The 10,382-nt window shown below is 35.5% G+C and overlaps 1 long non-coding RNA gene across 1 annotated transcript; it reads right to left on the bottom strand.

Annotated features, from left to right (window-relative positions):
- Window positions 1-493: 493 nt before the first annotated feature.
- On the bottom strand, window positions 494-9,791 carry LOC127976569 (uncharacterized). Its single transcript, XR_008157825.1, has 2 exons — window positions 9,658-9,791; window positions 494-1,233 (listed from the first exon to the last, which is right to left on the bottom strand). It is a non-coding gene; the product is annotated as an uncharacterized LOC127976569 (long non-coding RNA).
- Window positions 9,792-10,382: the final 591 nt, after the last annotated feature.

The following is a 10,382-nucleotide window of genomic DNA, read 5'->3' as shown; positions in this document are numbered from 1 at the left end:
GAAGATGCTGCTATGAGAAGACCACTTTATCTCACACAATGATGTGTGTCAGAAATCTCAACTCATCGTTGTATTACCACTTGTCTATTATACACAAATAGAGTGAGTGTCTACTTGAAAGGATGGCTGTTATGTCTGGATGTTAGAGGGACAGAAATGGAAATGGTCCACCTAGTATTTTTGTTTGTTTGTTGTGTTTATGTTGCCTTGATTATTATTTGTTTTATTATTATGTATTTTTTTTGTTTGTTTGTTTGTTTTATCCACCATGGGATAAAAGAATTCAGAATTTTGAGATATAAAGTCAGAATTACAAGATGAATATGGTAATAATTTTGAAATTAAAAACTGTAATTACATTTTTTTTTTAAATCATACAATTCTGACAAGAATTGCAAGATATAAATCCACAATTCTGAGAAAAAAAGTCAGAATTGTGAGATATAACATTAAAATTGCACGATTAAAAAAGAAAGAATTATGAGATAAAAAGTCACAACTACCTTTTTTTATTTCTTATTCCATGGCAGGGGAATTATTTTTTTGTAAATGCAGAAAATTTAAGTAGGAGTTTATAGTATATCTTTAAATTTTCAGAATTGTGAGTTTATACCGATTTCTTTATGGAAGCCTGTTTCCAGCTCAGCATAAAAATAAAGTCTGAATTGCGATTACCTGTTTTACTTTTACTATGCCATAACGGAAACATGGATGAGCTGATATAATGAGCAGTAATTCAGATCATGTGATCTAACCTGTCAGCACTTCAGACTGAAGGTCCAGAATCCATGGCAGCTTTCAATGGCCAAGGCCCACCCATGAGCCCATTTGAGCGACATGTCAAACAACCAATCACAGTTAGCCTCATTCATCGTCACGTTTCGGGGCCTGGAAATGTTGCCACGATAACAGATCGGTGTGTAAGACTCTCAGACGTATTTTAAATGCTATGCTGCAAACGTTAAATATTTCACATATTTTTGAATATCCAGTAGTTGATCCTGATAAGCGCTCATCGTCACAGTTGTAAACATTATGGTTTTCTTCTTTCGTGAGGGTGTTACGGCATCTTTGTTTCCTGGCAGAACGTTAAAGAATGCGACACACACGTCTCCCAGAAATCCTGTATAATTCGACCAATCCGATGACAACTTCGAAACTCACTTTTGTGTGCCTGATGCATCAGACGTTCAGCCAACGGTCCGTGGGTGTGACGTCTGAGGCTGAGATGAGCTGTGAACAAACACAAGTGTAAACATTTTTCAAAAGTTTTATTCATTATTTAAAAAAATAAATAAACAAATTAAATACTGAGGAAAAAATGAGTGGATCTTTAAAAACTCATTAGTCAGATGACACTTAATGCAGCTCACATTAATGTGGGTGTGTTTATATCCCTCTATCAGTAGATAAAGCACCCATAATGCATTGCTTCACAACATGCATCAACTAACAGCATGCATGTTTTAATGTCTCCACAATGTTTCATACTCACAAATTACACCTGTAATTTTAAAGCAATATAAAGGTCAAAGCTCTGATTATAAAAGTATTTAGTCAATGCTATGAATATAGTCTGATAATTCAATAATGTGGTTTTAATCAAGATCTACTGAACCACTAGAGATCATTTTTAATGAACTGGACCTTGTTGGGGTGTAAGAGCTGTCTGAGAGGTCAAATGAGATGCTGATTACCCATAATTCTCCTTAGCAATTAATCTTTTCTTACTTATTTGAATGATAAAAATAATCAAGCTAATTAAACTGACTGAGCTTGACCAGGGCACTATTATAAAAGTATCTTTTCTCTTTAGTAACAATACATGCATAATAATTTTTTCGACATCACAGAGGTCAAAAGGTACCAAAAGTGATTCTGATATACAGTGCGTATCTACACAGTCTTTACCTCAATGGTTTATTTTTAGACCAATTAACTGCCTCTGTTGTGTTGTGTTGTATTGTATTCGGAATTACATAGGAAAGGAGTTCTGCTCTGCACAAAGGAGTGATGCATTCCGGTTCTGCAGGGGTCTGAGATAATAAAGTACTTTGTTCACAGATGTCAGCTGGGAATGTGTTACGCACATAAAATGGCATTATTTACCGTTTCTGCAAGCTCTCATGCTCCACAGAAGAAATATACATGTCTACATTCTTCAGTTAAACACTTCAACGCTGACAGAAAATTTACGAAATCTACAATATATTGGCCATAATGTATTGCAGCACACTACAGTGAGCCGCTATGAACATTTGAGAACATTTGCAGATAAAAGAGTCGCACAAAACAGAATTACCTAAAATTATCATTGAGATTCCTATTAAGGGAAGAAAATATATATTTTTTATGTTATTAATTGAATATTTTCACATTCTTGATTAATGCAATGAAAAATGTTATAAGATCGACATTGGTTTCATAATACCTTTTGTTATTCCATTTTCTACTACACTCAAAAAAGTGGAAGAAATAAGTATTAACAATTATTGTAATAATAATGAAAACTTAGAACACTTTATCTAGAAAATACAATAAGAGTTTGGTTCAAAACGCGACAAACACCTTTCCTTTTTTCTTTTTTCAGTATCAGTATTGTTTCTGGTCAGTTTTGAAAAGTAAATTGTTAATTTTACGCAAAATGCGATATTCGTGAGTTATTCTGTGATATTTTCTCCCTTTTTTTCTAAAACCGTTACAAACTCCCATCACCCCCTTTTTGCAGAATGCAATATATCCGCTCAACCACGACTCTACAGTAACGGCGGCGCTTTGAATACACCCGACATCCTAGTTTTCATTATCTACTTTGTACTTTTTGATCAACAAACTAGGGCTGCACAATAAATCGCATGTGATTGTCATGATGTCTCATCATTAAAGCCGGTTCTTCGATTAATAGTACCAGTAAATCTCCATGTGCTCTCAGATGGAAATGATTCAGATGCATTTAATACACAGAGCCGTAAATCACTGACAAGCTAAGCTATATCACTTTCATAACTTCTTTTTAATAACTTTCATATTGATTCAATGGATTTTTTTTTTGCATTTTGAAAAAAACAAAACAAAAAAAAACAATGGATTACCATGGATGAATTGTATTGGGGGGGGGGTTTATAAAAAAAAATCTTTGAAAATCAAAATCTGGATTTGAAATTTTAATGTTATTATAACCTAAAGATGCTATGTGAAAGTTTGAAACAGAAAATAGTGGTTTTCATCTAGCCACTTTCCTGGTAAAGAAAACGCATTTTTACACAAATTAATCAAACGGATTTATAGCGTTTTGGAACCAAACTCTTCATATTATTCATCCTCTCATAGGGATTAAATTCTCCTAGTTTCTAAATGATTCAACGTCTAATGTGACATACATATATATGCAAATCCAGACAATATGATGGGAAGCAGAGTACAGCAGAAGCTGTGTGTGTCCTCTCTAACGCATCCCTGAGTGTTTTAGTTCTGTCATTCAGGCTCCTTTGAATGCAGACATCTAATGTTAGTGTGAAAGACAGCAGATAAGCTGCGGCCATGTTTAAACGATTGTTTGCGTATTTTAATGAATTCTTGAGAGGTGCCCTCTGGCTGGTGATTGATTGCACAAATGCAGTGCTTAATTTAACATGGCTTAGTAATTGCATCAGGTTCCTTATGCACCAGCAAGAAAACTACTGACAGAGCAAGTCAATGAATGACACTGTACTGGATCCACTTTGGAAGGAAACTGGATGAAAACCACAGAAGAAATAAATGTTTATGCTCCTTGAGAAGGATCAAATCGCTCAAGGGCGCATTTCAAGATCTGGGAATGATAAGTTACAATGACTGAAGTACTCACATGTGCTGGTTATAATAAACTTTGTATTGCTCTTCAACCGTTCTACTATATTTCTGCTTGTCCCATCATTCTTTATTCTTTTATCAAACCAGGCTATCAAACAATAAAAAGTTACATAGCAGACATTTTTATCCAAAAGCAATTTACTGCACACTTATTACAGTAAAAATCCTGCTAGGGAAACATGGGATTAAGTGTCTTGCTCAAAGGCACAATAATGTTAGGGCATGGATCAACTCTAAACTACAACTATTACCTCACCACATGCCCAGCAAAAGCATTTTGGATAAGTCTGGCAAGAAAATCCAAAAATCTTGTTCCCCATATTAACTTTAGCAAATACAACCATTAAAACACATCCCTTTAAAAAAATTATAGTATATTATACTATAAGAAAGAGAGAGAGAGAGAGAGAGAGAGAGAAATCAATTTTTTTTATATAATTCTAATATATATAATATATATATATATATTTACATATATGTACATCTCACAGGTGTTTTTTTTAATATCATGTTTTTAAAATTATACAATTATATTATAATCTCGTATTTTATTTATAGTATAATATTTTAATCGTTATATTTTACGATTCAGATTTTGTTCCTACTAATTTTACATGTACAGTATATCTTGCAATTCTGAGAAAAAATGTCAGGATTGTAAAATATGAAGTCAGATATGCATAACACATTTTTTTTCTGAATTCTTGGTTTATATATAGCAATTCTGACTTTTTCTTCTCTGAATTTCTGAAGTGTATGTATCACAGTTCTGACTTTATATCTTTAAATGTGTAAAAAATAAATTCTTTGTTATTTTTTTTTATTTTTTTTTTATTTTACTTTGTTGTCGACTATAAAGTGGTCAAAGTTTAAAAAATGATATTGATGATATTACAAAATAACTCTAAGAGTAATTTCTCTTATACAGAACTAATCATCTTTTCTGGCCCTGAGACAAAAAACAAAAAAACAAAAAAAAACACCAATGTTCAGTGATAAAGTTTAACAAACAGATATGATATCAAAATGTACAGTATGTGTATTAATGCTGGGTGTATAAAGTGAATGTGTGAGGTATTTTTCACAATGTGCTAACAACATTCAGCACTTAACAGGCTGCAAAGCATGCCTGTACACAAAACCATCTGTTGAACTCCACAATGAAAGCATAATGGGCCACCCCCAGCCAAATTCTATTGAATGAATGTGTCAAATGGATCATTTCACTATGCTAATAGGATGCAAATGCGTTGGTTTTATGTATACATGTGTCATATGTGTGCACTTTCATCCTGATGTGCATTATTTGTTGTTTAGGGGAGGAAGATGAATGTGCCAGCGCAGGGCCACAAAGCATTGATTAATGTGTCTCTTTTAAAAATGCAAATGACTTGGCAGGGGCAGATCCTGTTGGTCTAGTGTTGGGTCAAGAACACCTGTGTCTTTGCCAGGAATTCATAACCAGCAGGACACGTACCACAAGAGTCCCCAGAGAGAATTTAATCCGCAGGGTTGATTTATTTGATAAAAGGACATTCCATTCATTCTGAAGAAGGGGGAAATGAAAGAGCAGAACTGGCTCAATAGCCTCAAAAAAAGCAAGAGGAATGCAAATAGCCAATCCAGGGAAGTAATAGTTTTCATTTCTGCATTTCACAGCGGTTCAGACGTTTCCTCCACTAGAATGCGTGCGTAACTTTCAACGTATTCCATTTTCATGCATGGTAAAACATACCATTCACCCAATCTCATCTCAAACACCTTCTATGGGAACTGAAAAAAAAAGCAATAATATATCCTCCCGACTGGTAGATTAACGTTTGATTCTTATTCAAGGAAAGCACTGTGAGTTCCCTGGCAGATTCTGTTCTGTTTTTCTACCGCTTCATTTTCCCTGAAACATAGAAAATCAGTATGCAAGGGCCAGAACGTAACAACAAAGATAAATTGAAATGTCATTTTTTATTCATGTGAAGAGATTGTAGGTGTGGGCCGGCCCAGTGCAGGGATACTGCTGCACAAATGAATGCTGACAGTACACACCATCCCCAGCAGCCTTTTTTACTCTCTCAGCTCCTGCCTGATATTATATATAGATGTTTTATCGCACATTGGGTCGAAGAGTTTGTATTTATGGCCAGGTTATCTCACGTATTCGCCGAGAGGCCATGTAGGACTGATCAATGTAGACATATTCAATAAAAAACTGCCTTAATTGCACTTCCTTTCCTATTTAGGCTAAACCAGGGCTCTAATTTTACACTAGCTTAGCATGGCGCATAAATATACTTCAAAATTAAATTTGAAGCTTATCCGTTTCTAAAATAAGCAGACATTTGACTGTAAAGCTCTGTTTCCTGTTGATCTTCTCTGTAAAGTTCCGCTTTCCTGCCTTCTTTCATAGCACAAATGATGGAAGAGAGTTGGATAATCCACTCACGTTCAAACCGGTAAAAGATTCTCAATGTGCTTCAGCGTAATACTCCAGAATCAAATTTTAAAGATGATTTATTATTCATACGCCTCTTGATGAGGTGAAGGAAAGGATTTAAGCGAGTAATCGAGAAGGGAAGCTGAACTTACAGTCTTCTGAATTTTCTGGAATCTGTAATACACAGAATACGTCTAGTTTTCAAAGTAAATGCATTAAAGAAGAGATGGACAAACCCATACTTAGAATCGTCATGGCCAATAAGGCCCAAGATAAAATAAATATACATTTGATGACTGAATTATTTATAAAGAGTCATATCATAAGGAATCAAATAAATTAGCCTTATGTACTATGAAAAACTTCTCATCAGTATAAAAACTTAAAGGGGTCATATGATGCAATTTAAAATTATCCTTTCTCTTTGGAGTGTTTGTGCATGAAGAAGATCTGTAAAGCTTTCTAGGCGAAAGCAAAAACAGGAGATAATTCTGACTTTGCAACGACAATCTGGTTCTTCTGAATCAGCTACTGGAAGTATGTTTTGTTTTAAGTTTAAGTATTTGCTATTTTAATGTTTCAATGTGGAGTTTTGCATGTCATGTGTGTGTGTGTGCGTGTGTGTGTGTGTGTGTGTGTGTGTGTGTGTGTGTGTGTGTGAGAGAGATAGAGAGAGAGAGAGACAGGGTCACAAAGTGGAGACAGTTGTCTTAACCGTCAGTGCCTTGTACTGCAAACATATAAATGCTTCATCACGGTGTCTGACACACAACTCTGTTCCCCTTTCGGACTTGAACTGATGGTAAATCTAAGGACATAATTAACTGTCATTACATGTATTTTGAAAGATGAAGCTCGCGATTATGGAAAGGGGCATTATATTTACGAGTGCTTGCGGTGTTCAGCCAAACACAATGCACTGGGTCAGTTGGCCAATCAGTCAACTTTTTGACATCAGAAATAAACAAAAACTATATAAAAAGATCTTACTATCCAAATTTACACATAAATGCCTCATGGGTTTTCTATGACTTTTTTGACCATTTGTAGTGTTGCACCAAATTAATTAATTAAAAATAAAATTTTAATTTTTAATTATTAACCGTCTTTATGAGTGAGTCATTGAATCATTTACTCGGCCGAGTTATTCAGTCAATTTTGCTGTTGCGCTCTATGGAACTATTAATGTTAATGGGGCAAGAATTAGCAATTGGCGTTTGTACCTAAACTGTAAGACCTTGCAACCCCTGCCAAGACAAACAACAATAAGAATACAATGTGTGAATATCTGCCAACCCTAACAGCTTCCATTCTGAATATACTCAAGATATCCTAGCTAAACAAAGAGTTTCACATACAAAGTCCCTGATGAGTTCAGCGCCCATCTAGCTTTCTATTTTTGCCTGTATACATCACATGTGAGCAATTGCATTCTCACCTAAACCTTTTAGTCAGTCATTGCATTTAAAAATGGATGAAGCACCTAACTGTATCTGCTAGTCTTGTTTGACAGTTCAAGTAGCATCTAAGGGCCTGAGCTTTCACCTCCTGCAGAGCTTGTCTCTCTGACAATTACCTGGAAGACAACGTAGAGAGGGGAACACCACTATCTGCATTTTCTTAAAAGGAGGAGTGAAGAATGACTGATGACACAGCAAACCTGGAGATACACTCTTTCTGCTCACCCACACAAGAAAAAGCACCAACGAAGAAAGGAAAGCAAAAGGAAAGGAAAGGAAAGGAAAGGAAAGGAAAGGAAAGGAAAGAGTCATCGTGGGTTCTGTTTTGTACCTTTAAAACCTGATAAACAAGGCTGGGTAGATTACTTAAAAATTGTAATTCATTGATGATTATTAAATGATTCAAAACTGCAGTTAGTAACTAGTAATTCTGGTTACTTATCATTCTGCCTACATTTTATATAATTTTTATCTAACTTGTTTCATACCATTAATTGTACCACATTGTTATAAAAAAGCGCAGAGACAGAAAATATATTTCATTCTATGATATCAACATCATAAAACGCATTAAGCTTTTCAAAGCTAAATGTGATGACTCAGAAGGATTTTTAGAAAGGGAACTTTAAAAGCGAAAATTAATAAATTATACATAAATTGCTGCCATTGTGTGAAGAATATGTAATCATGTAATTCATAAAAAAAGTAATCTAATTACAAGTACATTGTTTTTGGATACATATATATTTACATTTACTACCCAGCACTGCTGATGAGTATTATAAATTATTAGAAATGACCATATTACTAATTATAAAGAACTACTTTTGATTTTATTAATAAAAAATTACTTTCTCTAAGATGTCATAAAAGAACCTAAACTGCATTGTCTTTCAAAATAAACTTTTTCTAGTATGGTAAGAAAATATGACAAATATATACAGCTTTGTCTTCTAATTAACATTGATCTGGGCAGCACTTTGAATGTACTTTCCAAATTCTAGTTTTAACACTGATGACAATAATTCAATGAAATATAGGGACAAACTGTTAAATTATTCATATCATTCAATGGTCATTTTGCTTTTATAGAGTAAAATGCATGAATAAAATAATAATTGTAAAATTTTGAGATGCAGCCCAACTGTTGTAACCACACACTTGATGTCCATCCCATTCCAGCCATCTGATAATGTGCATGAGATAACCCCGCTCATGGCCTTACAGCACAAAGCCAGCACTGATAAGCTCCATTAATTAAACCGCATCCTGCTCAGGGATTCACCAGCAAGTGATCTGTACACTTTTGATTACTGACCTTTTCAAAGTTTCAGCTGTTTTACCTCCCACTTTATTAGAATTTTTTTATTACCACAAGATGTATTACTACGAGCCAGTCCCTCGCTACTCTTCCGTTGCATCCCGAACATACAGCCCTGCAAAACTATCGCTGGTCCTGGCAGCAGATTGGGATTCTTGACTTCTCTTTCTGCCAGCCTCCACTATTAAATGTAATTTCAAAATATCAGGTTGGTGCCAGCACACTGTACATGGGATTTCGTTAAAATTTGTAGCAATGCAAAAAATCCACAGTTGCTTACTGACAGAACTTGTACTTACAACCCATCAACAAATTTCCAAGAAACGAGCGAACCAGGGAAAGAAATCTTTCAACTGCTAATTATCACATCTCAATTATGTTGCAAAAGTGCTTTGTTATTGCAGTAAGGGCGCAGAGATTCCATTAGGGAGTAAAAAACATGAATTCTGTGAGATGGAAGAGAGCTGAATTGTTAACCTTGATCTGCCAGTTTGATATAAAACGGTTTTTGTAAAGAAGCTGAAGAAATATAAAGATGCTCTTTGCAAGTAAATTCCCAATGACAAAATTACATGCATTTAAATGTAGCTCACCTGCTCCAGGACATAAATTATTCATTTGAAACAGTTCTTCTTTAATAAAGTTGTCCCACCAATCGGTTACCCTGACATATTTGTTTCACTCCAACCCCGATTTGTTGTGATGGCTTCTTGAGATATTACATTAATATTGAATGCTGTTTTATAACAAAGTTCGGGAGGAACAGTCGCAGTTCATTAACCTGATTAACACAAGTGGAGACCAATCAGTAATCAACTCATGACAAGGTATAAATAACAGCAGAACCTATCTCTGTTCATTGACAGTTTTCAGCATCCCGGTTCGCGCTGTCTGTCATCTTATCACAGACGAAATCTTCCTTCCAACAAGGAGATCCATACCGGTGATTTTTCAGATATGCTACTTTGCTGACCATGATCATCAAACACGGCCGTTGAGCACCATCAAACGTCATCGCGACAGCTGCTCTTCGTGCCAAGCCACACGTCGTGGCCAATAGACTCCGATCAAGACCGGGCTCTCTTTGAGCGCTGGAATCGCAGCACCAGCAGGCATTCAACCAGCCCGCTCCTCAGTTCTTACTGCAGCAAGCCTCTTTCACTTCCCGCAGCGGCTCAGCCTTTCACCGCGGCTTTTTCCGGCCGAGGCGAAGTTTGAGGCCGCCTCCTGCGTCATAAATCAATACATTTTCAGATGAAGACGGTAAATACAGGTTTGCGGCCAGAAGTAGTGCGAGAGCCGCGTGAAGTTCCGATCA

This window comes from Carassius gibelio, chromosome B17 (assembly GCF_023724105.1).
Source record: "Carassius gibelio isolate Cgi1373 ecotype wild population from Czech Republic chromosome B17, carGib1.2-hapl.c, whole genome shotgun sequence".
NCBI lineage: Eukaryota > Metazoa > Chordata > Actinopteri > Cypriniformes > Cyprinidae > Carassius > Carassius gibelio.
This window is presented reverse-complemented; position numbering and strand designations above follow the sequence as displayed.